Genomic DNA, 12,205 nt, shown 5'->3' with positions numbered 1-12,205 from the left:
ACTAAAACAAGAGTGGGCAACAGGATGTGCTCCTTAGAATGGCCAGTCGTGGGTTTCAATATTTCATTTATTTGTTCTGCAGGTATGTGAGCACACTCATATACATATTCATGTTGTAGCATGGTTTAGACCTTGAGCAACATGTATATGAATAAATAAAGCCCATGGTTCTTTATCTAATTAGGCAACATCTGCTAGCAGAGACAGAAGCAGTAGTCTTTATCCTTCTTGGCCATACCCTTGTTTGGTAACAGTACAAGACAACTCACAAGACCATACTCTGAGGGAGAAAGGAGTACTGTTTTTCTAGTGAATAGTCAGATAGAAGGGACTATACTTATAAGATATTGCTGTACTCCCTGCAGAATAAAGCACTGGCATTACTGCTGCTCTTTATGAAGGGAACAGCTTGTAAATCTAGGCCTGGGATTTTGAGGAGCTCATCTTTCTGATTTTCACACAGTGGTTTCAGTTAGCACTCTTGTAGTCTTGAAATGAGAGAGCTAGGAGAAACAGTGTAGAAGATTGTGAAAGAACACAATAACTGATAACATGGTGTCGCCTTATGTAGGTATAGGGCAGTTATTGCAAGTTTTGAGCCAAAAGTGGTTTTCGGTTTTGAGCATTTTGCCAATAAGATGGTCCTAATGCTTACTAATCTTAGGGATATAAACTATAGTATCTGTTTTCTGAAGTGTCTTTTCTTTTTTAAATATGTTTTTGTTCTGTTTTTTTTAGAGAGAGAGAGAGTGGAAGGAGAGGGTGGGGGGAGGAGAGAAACATCGATCGGCTGTCTCCCTCACAAACCCCACCTGAGACTGTCATCCTTTTGGTGCACAGGATGGCGCTCAGCCACTTAGCCACACCAGCCAGGGCTGAAGTATCTTTGAAAACCTAGAATGTTACCATTATTCTTGATTTTAAACTCCAAATATTTTGCCCCTGAAAAAAATAATACCTGAAAATGTGAATCATTTTATTACTGCAGATCCTTACAATCTAGCCATGCAGTCATAACTAAAACAGGATGGTTCCCCAGACCCTCAAAACAGTTATAAAGACTGTGATTAATACTAGCTTGGCCTCATTATACAAATTTGTACAAACACCTAGACCTGATGTCCTCAGCATTTGTGGTGCCACTATCAGGTGCCAGTGAGTGAAGGGAAGCTAATGGTCTCCTGTTTTAGAGGAGCATACTAGCGCTAGAAGGGACCTTTAGAAATTCCAGTATTTTACATATGAAGAAACTAAGTTCCAAAGAGGTGAAATGTCTTACCTGAAAATACCTGTGTAGATGACTGCAGAATCCTGGTCTAGAACACTTATATCAAAACTGAATCAGTGGAGTTTCAAAAACATTGCTATAAGGAGGTGGGAGTGAGTGTAAGGGGAAAGCACTAAAAATTTTTAGAATGAAAGCATTAAGATAAATAAGAGGTAAATAGAAAAAAATTTACAATCCAGTAATTATAATGTTATAAAATTTGGTCAGCTGATTTAAAAATTATTTTTATAGATTTACAATGGAAGAATTACTCCAGCTGGCATCTTTTTGGCTAACTTGTACCTAGAAAAAATTGACTCTGGGAGGAAGCCTTGGGGGTGATTTCATGTTGAGAGGTGACTAATTTTATATATAAACTATCAAAGTCCACATGTTGCTTGATTTCAGTTGAACTGAATGTTAAATATATGGCTGTTTGAGGGTTGAAAAAAAACTGAAGTGATTGCATTTTTATCATTGTAACAAGATTTATTGATCATATGCACATAATACATTCCTATACATGCAGAGATCCTTAGATTTATACTTGAAAATGGATTTTGACTGACCATCTATTCTTTGGACCTAAAATAGAGTACTAATTTTCTATCATCAGATTTGTCCCTGATAGTTGCTTATCTGTGTTCAGCTGAACAATTTTCCTTCATCCCCGTTGTCTCCCTCCCTCCCTGCCCTACCCTCTCTCTCTCCCCCTCTCCCCTACAGGTTTTAGAGCTCCAAGATGTGAGGAATGAGAAGCCATCTGTGGAAATTTGAACTGAGTGGAGGCAGAGGAGTATTAATGACTCTGCTTGTGAAGGAACTACCAGCAATGAGTTAAATGCCTTCACCCAGGAAGCCATACGAGGGAGCAGCAAAAAGAACATGTTTATGAACGTCCTACGGAATCCTCTTTACAAAGCTTTGAAACTGTGCAGCCATTCTCCCAAGTCTTCAGTTTTCTCTCCTCTGCTTTTCCGTTAAAGTGGATCTGCATATATTCTCCTGTCATCTTCTGCAGCATAAAGGAAGCCTTCTCATTGTTCTACTTCAAATTGAACCCTTTTATCAGTGGAGCTCTGGTTTTCTTATCTATCTGTCACTTTTTTAATTCCTTTGGTGGTTATCTTTTTATTCCCTTCACCCCCACCAAGTTACACGTCTCCACTTTCTGACCTCTGGGTTTTGTTGCTCAGCAGGGTTCTGAAGGAGAGTTTCTCTTATTGGACAGGCCCAGTCTTCTGCCATCTTTGTCCTGCTGTGTCTCCAAAGAAAGGAGCTACTTGTTGACTGTGTTCTATGGAGAAGGCTGTTTCCTATTCCACACAGTGCGCACTAGGTGCCAGCCTTCACTGCCAGCCCTTGTGGAGGCTTCGTGATTGCTACCGTGAGAATATGCTTTCCTTCCTCCTCAGTACTGCCTGCCATTTTCTGAGTTTTGCTCCTGCACGTACCCTGCATTCCAGCCCCAGCAAGTTTTTCTCTTTCCATCTGTTGGCAATGTCTTGTGGAGCATTTTTTGCTGAGGAAAAGGTCATTGGTAAATAGATGAGAACAGGAAAAGTAGTTTCTCATTTGGCATTGAAAAAACACAGAATTTATCATACATAAAATCTGACCATGTCTGTTTTAGGTACACTGATTCATGGATGTGGATAGGTAGAGATGTCATCACAGTAGTCACTTGAGCTGACAAGAAAGGACACAGAGGAATTCTCATGTCCTTTGTCTTCTATAGCCATACTGTAAAATCTATTTCAAAAGGACAGACTTTTCTTCCTTCTCCCTACTTTAGTAAGTGATTTTTTTTTTTAAACACCAAAAGGGAAGAGGGATTTCTGATTCTCTCCTAAGGGTTTGGTTTTGTCTTGATGCTCTACAGCACAAGACTGACAGTTGCAGCTCTTATCTTTGGAACCAAGGCCAAGCATGCTGAACCCATTGTCCAGGCACCACGCCACTAAAGCAGGTGTGGAAGTGTGGCTTCCTCACAACATGCTCACAAGTCAGGGTGCAAGCCAGAAACCCCCTTGTCACAATGCTGCACCATCCTGTCTTCCCAGCATCTCCTTACCTGATTTCTTCAAGAGCCCAAAGTGGGTGGAGGGATAGCCTTTTTTAATGTCTCATAGGAGCACACCTCAAATTTCCATGCACTGAAGCCCACCTATCACTACTTGGAAATATTTTAGAATAAGAGCTCATCATTATCTATTGCTTATTGCTATAAACCTAGCCAACTCACCTGTTTTTTTCTGTATTTTCCTGTTTGGCTCTCACCTGTCACTGCTGGTTCTGTCATTTCTCTAAGACTCCTTGCCTGCTAAATCCATCCTAGAACACACTGTCTATAGCAGAAGGACATCCAAGCCAGTTCTGGACATTTGTGTCTGCCTTCTGCGAGAAACTTTCTGTTTTTTCTTCCTTCCTCCTGATATTTCTCTTGTTTCTCCCTTGTGCTAGTTTTATGCAGTTATGTTAGATTTCTGTTGACCAGGAAAGGCTATAACTTAGTCCAGAGATCATCATTCTCCTAACTCTAGCTAGATAGGACACCTGACATTGACTTGAAACACCTGCATATTTAGGAATGCACAAGATCTTGAAAGACCCTTCAGTTTGAAATCATTTTCACAAAGTAAGCAGTCTGCTTTTGAAATGCTGGCCCTCCCAGCAGCTACACACCTGATTCACTGGTGGCTGGGATTCAACTGCCCTAATACCATCAGGTCCTGTAAAGCAAGTCTTTGTTGCTTCCTCTCACCCCTGTGCCCAACCAGGAGGTGGCAAATGAGGTTACAGGCTAACACGATACCTAATTCATGTTTTCCAATAACCTTACAGATATTTCTGCATTTATGTTCTTCTCAAGAAATAAGTTGTTGCCTATTCAGTGTTACAGATTTCTCTTTATTAAAACACAGGGGGCAGCTGAGGAAAGTGAGCAAAGTGTTTTATTTCTAATATTAAATTTTAGAAAAAATATGTATACATATGTTTTGAACTGTTGAAATGCCAAGTTTTCTGTACAAATGTCTTTGTAATTAAACTTTTATTTTTTGTTTTGTTTTGTTTTTTAAGAAGTCAATATGCTTGCTTGACATCTGCCTTATTAAAACTTTTATGTTGAATCCACCGTATTCAATTTTACCTGCATTGTAATGAAAAAACTCCTACCTCTGCCTTTTCATTTTAAAGACTTTGTCAATCTTACATTAATTTTCAAGTCTGTTGTGCTTTTAAAACAGTAACACATTCATTTTATAATTGCATATTCAAAATGTGTCAGCCTTTTTGAGAATTCAGCTTTTTTTTTGTATTCACAAAGAAAAAGCTCCAGTCCGTTTTTTAATTTTTTTGAAAAATTCCTGACGTTACAGAACTAAACTGAAATGTGTTAATATTCCACTCTTACATTTCTATGACAAACAAAAAATTCATGAGCCAAAAAAAGAGGGAGAAGCTTATAAAATTAAATATGGATCTTAGCATTAACAGCTGAACAGAGAAAGGAATTAAAACGCTTTAATTAAAAAATCACGAGTGGATGATAAAGTGTGTAGAAACTGAAAATTTACAAACTATTTACAACCTGGAATCACTGACTGTTCAGAAACTACACAGATGGATCATGGGTAGTGGTGAACAGCAGAAAGGGATTATGGATGAATCTGCATTGTTTTAGCTGCTCCCCATGCCACCCCTCTCCAAAGAAAGCCTGACATTGATTAGATATTGAGCCAGGCTAATGCTGGCAGCAGATCCAGTGATGGTAACCTGCCTATCAGTAGATCCTTCCACTGGGTTCACAGTTTTGATCTGCACCCCAGACATCTGACGGATCTCATAGATTTGGTCCCCTTAATGCCCGATTATGCAGCCAATTAAATCATTTGGAATGGTGAGTTCATGAGAAGTAGTCTGAGCAGATGCATCCAAGCCTGCCCAATAGCCTTTCTCCTCTGGAGAGCTGGATTCAATGCCCCTGAATCCGGTGTTGCCATGTGTCATGGGAAAATGAGACTGTTGCATTGCCAATTGGTGCACCTTGGTCAAATCTGGCTGTGGAATGGCATACTGTCCTTGAATAATATAGGCCTGACCACCTGCAAAGATGACAGAACTGGATGGCTTGGGCGGGTACAGGATGGTCACGCCCTTCGGGGGGACTGGGAGAGTCTCCAACATGACCACACAGATCTGTTTCACACACTCAGTGATGGATTGCAGAATGCCAGCAATAGTGATGGCCCCCTCAGTTGAGTTGGGGAGCATATCCCCTGCCACCTGGACCTGAGCCCCTGTACACTCTCATATTTCCTTGATCTCGCAACCACCTTTCCCAATGAGAGCCACACTGACTAGCAGGGACCACCAGTCTCAGGGTGACTGGGGGTCTACTGGCAGCTGGTCATAGAGCTGCTGATGTCCTCTTCCAGTTTGTCAATGATCATAGCAAGGCTTTGAAGATGGCATTAGTGGGTCCAGCCAAAGTGATAATTCTCTCAGGGCAATTCCCTTCTGAGATGTTGATACCTGCACCATTCTCCTCGCGCATCTTTTTAACTGATTCTCCTTTCCAATGATCCTGCCAACTTTCTTGCCATGCATAAGTAGCCGGATGGTGAGAGTGACATTTACTCCACCTTCAATCACACCGGTGGCCATGTCCAGCAGTATTCTGGGGAGCTGGACTTTGAATGGTCAAGTCTTGGTCACTGGTGGAGGGGGTGATGGAAGCCAAAAACTGCAGGCGCGAGGCGACTGAGGGGAAAATGGGAGCGGGCAGGCCGGGAAAGGGCGGGAGGCGAGGCACCACCCCCCCCCACCCCCCCCACCCCCCCACCCCCCCCACCCCCGCACAGGCAGAGGAGGAGGGGTTGGGGGAGGAAAGGGGAAAGAGACTCCTGGCGGGGCTGGCTGGCGGGCTGCTCCAGGCCCTGCCTCTGCTCCTCTGAGAATTCAGCTCTTTTAATGTATGTTATAATGAGTTGTAATTCACTTTGTAATGTAGCAGTAGTATTCTGGAGGCAACTTGAAAGAAGTCTGAGTTGTTTTGTTTGTTAATCCTCACCTGAGAATATTTTTTCCATTGATTTTTAGAGAGAGTGGGAGGGACAGAAGGAGGGAAGGGAGAGAGAAGAGAGAAACATCCATGGGAGGCAGACCAGGGCCAAGGGTCGAACCTGTAACCCAGGTACATGCCCTTGACTGAGAATCGGACCCATGACCCTTCGGTGGGCAAGCTGACTCTCTAACCACTTAGCAACAATGGCCCGGGCTAGGTTCCCCTCTGACATAATACATGCCTCATCAATTTTACACTATTGTTAGAAAGATAGACTTGGGTAACAGAATGAACCATACTTGGGAGGAAAAGAAGACTTTGTTACATGAATGCCAAAAACTATTGAGGTGACTCAGGACTGGGCTTGACTACAATTTAACAGAAACCCAAATCAACAAAAGGTTAAACAAGAAATGTATCTCTCTCAGAAAAGTATTCCATCCAGAGGTTGGCAGTCCAAGACCAGTATAGAGCTCCTCTGCACCACAACATGGTTCCATCCTCAAGGTCACCTCATGGTCCAAAATAGCCACTTGTCCATCAGTCCTCATTTGAATTCCTGTCAGCATGAAAAGCAAGGACAAAATGGGCAAACCTAGCGGAGTCAACATACTTTAAAGAGTCTTTCTGGAAACCACACACAGCCCTTCCAGAACTCAGTCGCATGACAACTAAGCTAGCTATAACGGAGGCCAAGAAATGTCATCTTTCTTTGGACATTACTGCCCCCAATAATAGGCGGTTTTAGTCAATAAGGAAGGAGAAAATGACAGTAGGCAACTAACAGCTCAATTCATGACTCATATTTCTGGCTCCATGCCTGCCCGAAGGCAAGGCATGCTGTATTAGTGAACAGGATATATTATCTTGCCTTTGCATCTTGGCCATGATCATATGATCATATACTCCTTTGGCACTCTTTCCCCCAAAACAGCTGAAAACTAGCTTCAGTCTGAGTCAGCATTTCCTGTCCCCACCTTAGCTTTTCCCCAACCCCTCAACAGCTGGTGACCAGCCTTTTTTAGTAAAAGCATAAACAGTGGTAATATTTCCCCCAGTTGTTTGTTCCCTTTTTCTAACTGCTCAGCATCTGCTAGATTAAAACAACACCAGGATACTCTTTCCCTAAGAGTGGGGAAATTGAAGTATTGCTTAACGGAAAAGCTCAAAGCAACCTCATGCCCTCAAAGAATTCCTGCCTTGCAACTGAGAGTTCTGAGTTGAGAGCTTTTTCTTTGTTTTATTTATTTACCTTTTGACATGTAGTCTGCACTCAAAAATATACTTTACCCTACCTACAGAAATAAACACTAGGCTCATAAAGATCAGGATTGAGAGTAAGAAAGATCCGGAGAAAACATTAATGTACATCCACCCATCCAGAAACCATTTCAGTTTAGTTTTATTGGAATGTCTACCTACATGAAGAAACTTTTACCAGAGGTAGAAATATAAGTTCTCTTTGCATAGGAAAACGCAGAAAGGAGAAGAAGCCAAGAGGAGAAATTTCCCAGGCAAACCACCAGCAATACTGATCAGTGGGAAGATGCTTTTGATGTTTAGGTAAGAATATTAAGATAGTAAGTATTGTGGCGGTCTCTTGTTTGTGTCTCAAATACCCCACCTGATACTGAAGAGTCAAGAATTCTTTGATACCAGCTTCTGTGTTCTCTGATTCAGTTCATTTGGGACTAGGAGAGTGTTTATAAAACATGATTTCTGCCCCTAGGGTGTGACAGTCTAGTGGGAAGGATAGACCTGTGCATAAATAGTTCCAACAAGGGACCTTGTGTTAAGAGCTTTAGTAGCTCTAGCCGGTTTGGCTCAGTAATGAGAGCCTCAGCCCCAGGACTGAAGGATCCCGGGGTCAATTCCAGCCAAGGGTACCTACCTTGGTTGCAGACTCAATCCCTGGCCCCTGTTGGGGCGCTTGCGGGAGGCAGCCAATTGGCGTGCCTCTCACACTGATGCCTTCTCTCCCTTCTACTCTTCTCTGAAAAGCAATGGAAAATATATCTTTGGATGAGGATTTAAAAAAAAAAAAAAAAGCTTTAAGAGAGGTAAATAATGCTTGGAAATTGAAAAAATTGCTTGAATCTTACCTGATAACAGATGGATTTTCCATAATTGCAATGGGGAATAGAGCAGAGTCCTGAGTGATCAGCATCTTAACTATTAAGGACTTTATCTGAAATTTAAGTGAAATATAAAAGTCTAGACTGACAACCATTAGAGTTTTTCTAGTAAAGGTTGAGGTAGCTGGAAGATTAGGAGTAGTTGGATTAATTGTAATTTAGATAAATGGTTTTTCAAAGTGTGCTTTTTGACTAGATCATTAAATCAGTAAGTTGGTAAAAAACATTTTAAAATTAAATTGAGAAACTATCAAAGTATACTACATATAATAAGGAGAAGTATTAAATTGCAAAACTTTTGTTTCCACTTTAGTTCATACACGTGCTGGATTACAATGTAAAATGTATTTCTTACTATGGGGTCAAAATATAGTCAATGACTGTTCCACCACCTCTGAAATTGGATGGAACTGCTGGGTTCACACTTGAGCTCTGTGTAGTATTATACTTGTGTGATCTTAAGCAAGTTGTTTAAACCACTCTGGCTGTTTTCTCATCTGTAACAGATATTTATAGTTTCTATTGTATAGAGTTTTTATATGGATTAAATTAGTTAACTCATGTAAAACATAGTAGCACAGAAAAGACACCTAAAAATTAGCTATTATCATTTACAAAAGAGTCAAGGGAAAATATAATTATTAGACACATATTATAGGCCAAGCAGTCTGCTTTGCTTTTATATAAATTATTTATTTTTATTTATTTTTTTATTTTTTAAAATATATCTTTATTGATTTCAGAGAGAGGAGAGGGGGAGAGAGAGAGAAAAACATCAATGATGAGTCATTAATTGAGCCCGCAACCCGGGCATGTGCCCTGACCAGGAATCGAACCCTGATCGCCTGGATCCTAGGTCGATGCTCAACCGCTGAGCCACGCCCGGCCGGGCTAAATTATTTAATTTTAAAATTCCTACCTCAACTTTATAGACCAGGACTATTATACCCATTTTACAGGAAGTAAAAGGTGATAAGCAACTTGAAAATTATACAATTGGGAAGTGGCAAAGGAAGGATTTATACTCAGTTCTGACTCCAATATTCCACTGAAGCCATACTGCCTTACAGATATTTAATGAGACTGACATGAGTTCAAAGAACAGCATCAGAATTAGACCTAATCATTTAATATTTGTTGAATATCTGTCTTGTGTCCAGAGATACTCTAGGTCCCTATACCCACGAAGTTCTTATATCCTCCTGGAGGAAAAGAAACTAAACAAGTAACCAAACAAAGTTATCTCAGAGATTTGTCTAGACAAGATGAAATGACATAAACTAACTAAGAAAGAGGAATGTCCTCTCTGAAAAAGTAACTTGAAAAAAGACCAGCTTGTTGGGGAGAAGCCAGCCCTGTGAGGACTTGGGGGATAGGAAGGCCAAAGTCCTGAGGTAGGAATGAGCTCTGGAATTTCAAGGAACAACAACAAAGAAACAAAAAATGGTGAGGCTGGGGCACAGTAAATGAGAGGTTAGAGCGGTTTTGAAATTGCCAAGTAGGCAATAATGAAATCATGTAGAGTCTTATAAGGTGTGGTACGGAGTTTCGGTTGTATTATAAGTATAGTGTGAAGAGGGTGCTTACACAAGTAAATGACAAGATGTGGTTTATATTGTTAAAGGATCACTGGCTAGTGTGTAGAGAAATTGGGAGGAGGCAAAAGGATTAAGTTCAGATGATAAGCGACAGTAGCTTGGCCTGGCATCGTGGCAGTGGAGACAGAAAAGAGCAGATGAATTAACCTGTTTTGGAAGTATAATGGACAGAAATTGCTGAGGAAGTGTATGTGGAGAATGAAAGAAAAAAACAACAACTAGGTTTTTTGGCTTGAGCAACTCAGCGGTGGATAGAAGTGACATTGCTGGAGATGGCCTAGACTTAAGGATGAAACTGTGGAGGAAAAATCAAGAATTCTGTTTTGAACCTGGCCAGCATGTCTCAGCGGTTGAGCATTGACCTAGGATCCAGGAGATCGTGGTTCGATTCCCAGTCAGGGCACATGCCTGGGTTGTGGGCTCAATCCCCAGTCGGGGGCGTGCAGGAGGCACCAGATCAATGACTCGCTCATCATTGATGTTTCTATCTCTCTCTCCCTCTCCCTTCCTTTCTCAGAAATCAATAATGAATAAACTTGGCTTTAAAAAAAAAAAAAAAGAATTCTGTTTTGAACTTGAGATTCAACCAGCAGATTAACCTAGGGAAAATACATCTCTCTGCTATCCATTAAAAAGATCCTTTCTGCTCTAAATGCTGTGGTTTGGTGAGATTCTAACTCTGAGTCAGTATTTGCTAACATTCCTTCCAACCTCAGCATGTGCACACACATGTAGATACAGTTGTTTGTTGAATTATGAAATTTTTAATTTTTCAAGCTCCTTAAGAAAGAACTTTCAAAAAACCTTGCATCTGCATTTGTTTAAGATTGGCATAAAGCAGCTAAATGTTCTAGAATATAACTATCATATCATCCCCTGATGGTTAGAAAATCCTTGGTCAGGTAATAAAGCATCTGCTTAAAGGAGACTGACCAAAAATATATATGGCATCATTCAAAGAAGGGTAATGTGAGAAGACATCGGTGATGTGGCCAAAAAGGTTGTAGATTCAGCAAATGAGTTTCTTCAAAGGGTGCTTTTGCTATCAAGGACAGAAAGTAACTAAAGGTGGCTGGGTCCAGAGAGTGGAATGTAATATGATAACCTATTTTTCTTGGGGCTGTTGAATTTTTTAAGTAATCTTATATTTATCAAAAGAGGTTCTTGTTTTTAAGGACAAATGTGGTCATTATGGATTTTACTCATCTCTCAGGAGAATGAGTATTTTAAATTTATTCATTCAAACGTTTTCTAAGTACTTACTATGTGTTTTGGATATAAAACTATGTGTTTTGGGTATAAAGTTGAGGATATCCCTCTCAAGAAGCTCACAATATAAAAAAATAATAGACAATACTACAATAGGTTCTAATAAGTTATCAAACAGCTTTAAGCAAAATGTTCTGGAAAATACAAAGGAAGGATTCAGTGGCTGTGCTTGGGGGAGGTCAAAAGAGGGCTTTACCGGAATAACAGTTTCAGCTAGGCCTTAGAAGAAGTAATTCTTTGAGAAAAACTAGAAATAGACCTGGAAATAGGAGTGCATTTTTGGTGTACTCAACAGTAATTTAGTAATTGGACCACAGGTCTCATCTGGAGTATTGATGAAAATTCAAGATACTGAGGTGTTTTGAAAATGGATTATAAATGAGCCTTGAATACAATGCTAAGAAATTATTTAGCTTTTATTTTGCAGCTGGAGTGGGGGTGCAGGGAGGCATCGAGGCTGTTTTTGCAAGGCAGCGACATGAGATGAAGAAAAGCTAGAACAAATGTTCTTCACCTTTTTTCTGCTATGAACATTTTGGGCAATCTGGTCAAGTCTGTAGAACCTTCTCAGAATGTTTTTAAGTGCAGAAAGTAAAATACATAAGGTTACAAAGGAAATCAACTGTATTGAATTATGGCTATCAAAATATTAATTTATGATATGCCGGAAGGCGTTCCATCCTTGCTGCTTGACACCGTCCTTCAAGGAGACATCTGCACAGCAAATGCTCCATGGGACTTGGTGTATGGCATATCCTTCTTCCCATGCTTGTTCCCCTTCCTGACGCTCTGTGTCCTTACCCAAGTCACTTCACCAGAAAAGGGTTTTGCCCTAGCTGGAAACTTTTCCCTAGCAGGGGAGTCGGAT

The 12,205-nt window shown here is 40.6% G+C and overlaps 1 protein-coding gene and 1 pseudogene across 2 annotated transcripts in view; one reads left to right on the top strand and one right to left on the bottom strand.

The window, feature by feature from the left end:
* Window positions 1-4,398, top strand: part of HMG20A (high mobility group 20A) — a 91,499-nt gene extending 87,101 nt beyond the window's left edge. The window contains exon 10 of the mRNA XM_081150976.1: window positions 1,994-4,398. The gene's annotated coding sequence lies outside the window, so the exon portion shown is untranslated. The remainder of the gene's footprint in view (window positions 1-1,993) is intronic.
* A 467-nt stretch (window positions 4,399-4,865) lies between these two features.
* On the bottom strand, window positions 4,866-5,992 carry LOC308563683 (poly(rC)-binding protein 2 pseudogene; annotated as a pseudogene). The gene has a single exon. The product of its transcript is annotated as a poly(rC)-binding protein 2 pseudogene (transcript).
* Between the last annotated feature and the right edge of the window lie 6,213 nt (window positions 5,993-12,205).

This window comes from Miniopterus schreibersii (genome assembly GCF_964146895.1).
Source record: "Miniopterus schreibersii genome assembly, chromosome: 1".
Taxonomy (NCBI): Eukaryota; Metazoa; Chordata; class Mammalia; order Chiroptera; family Miniopteridae; genus Miniopterus; species Miniopterus schreibersii.
Note: the sequence above shows the minus strand (reverse complement) of the source record. Positions and strands in the feature narration are given on the sequence as shown.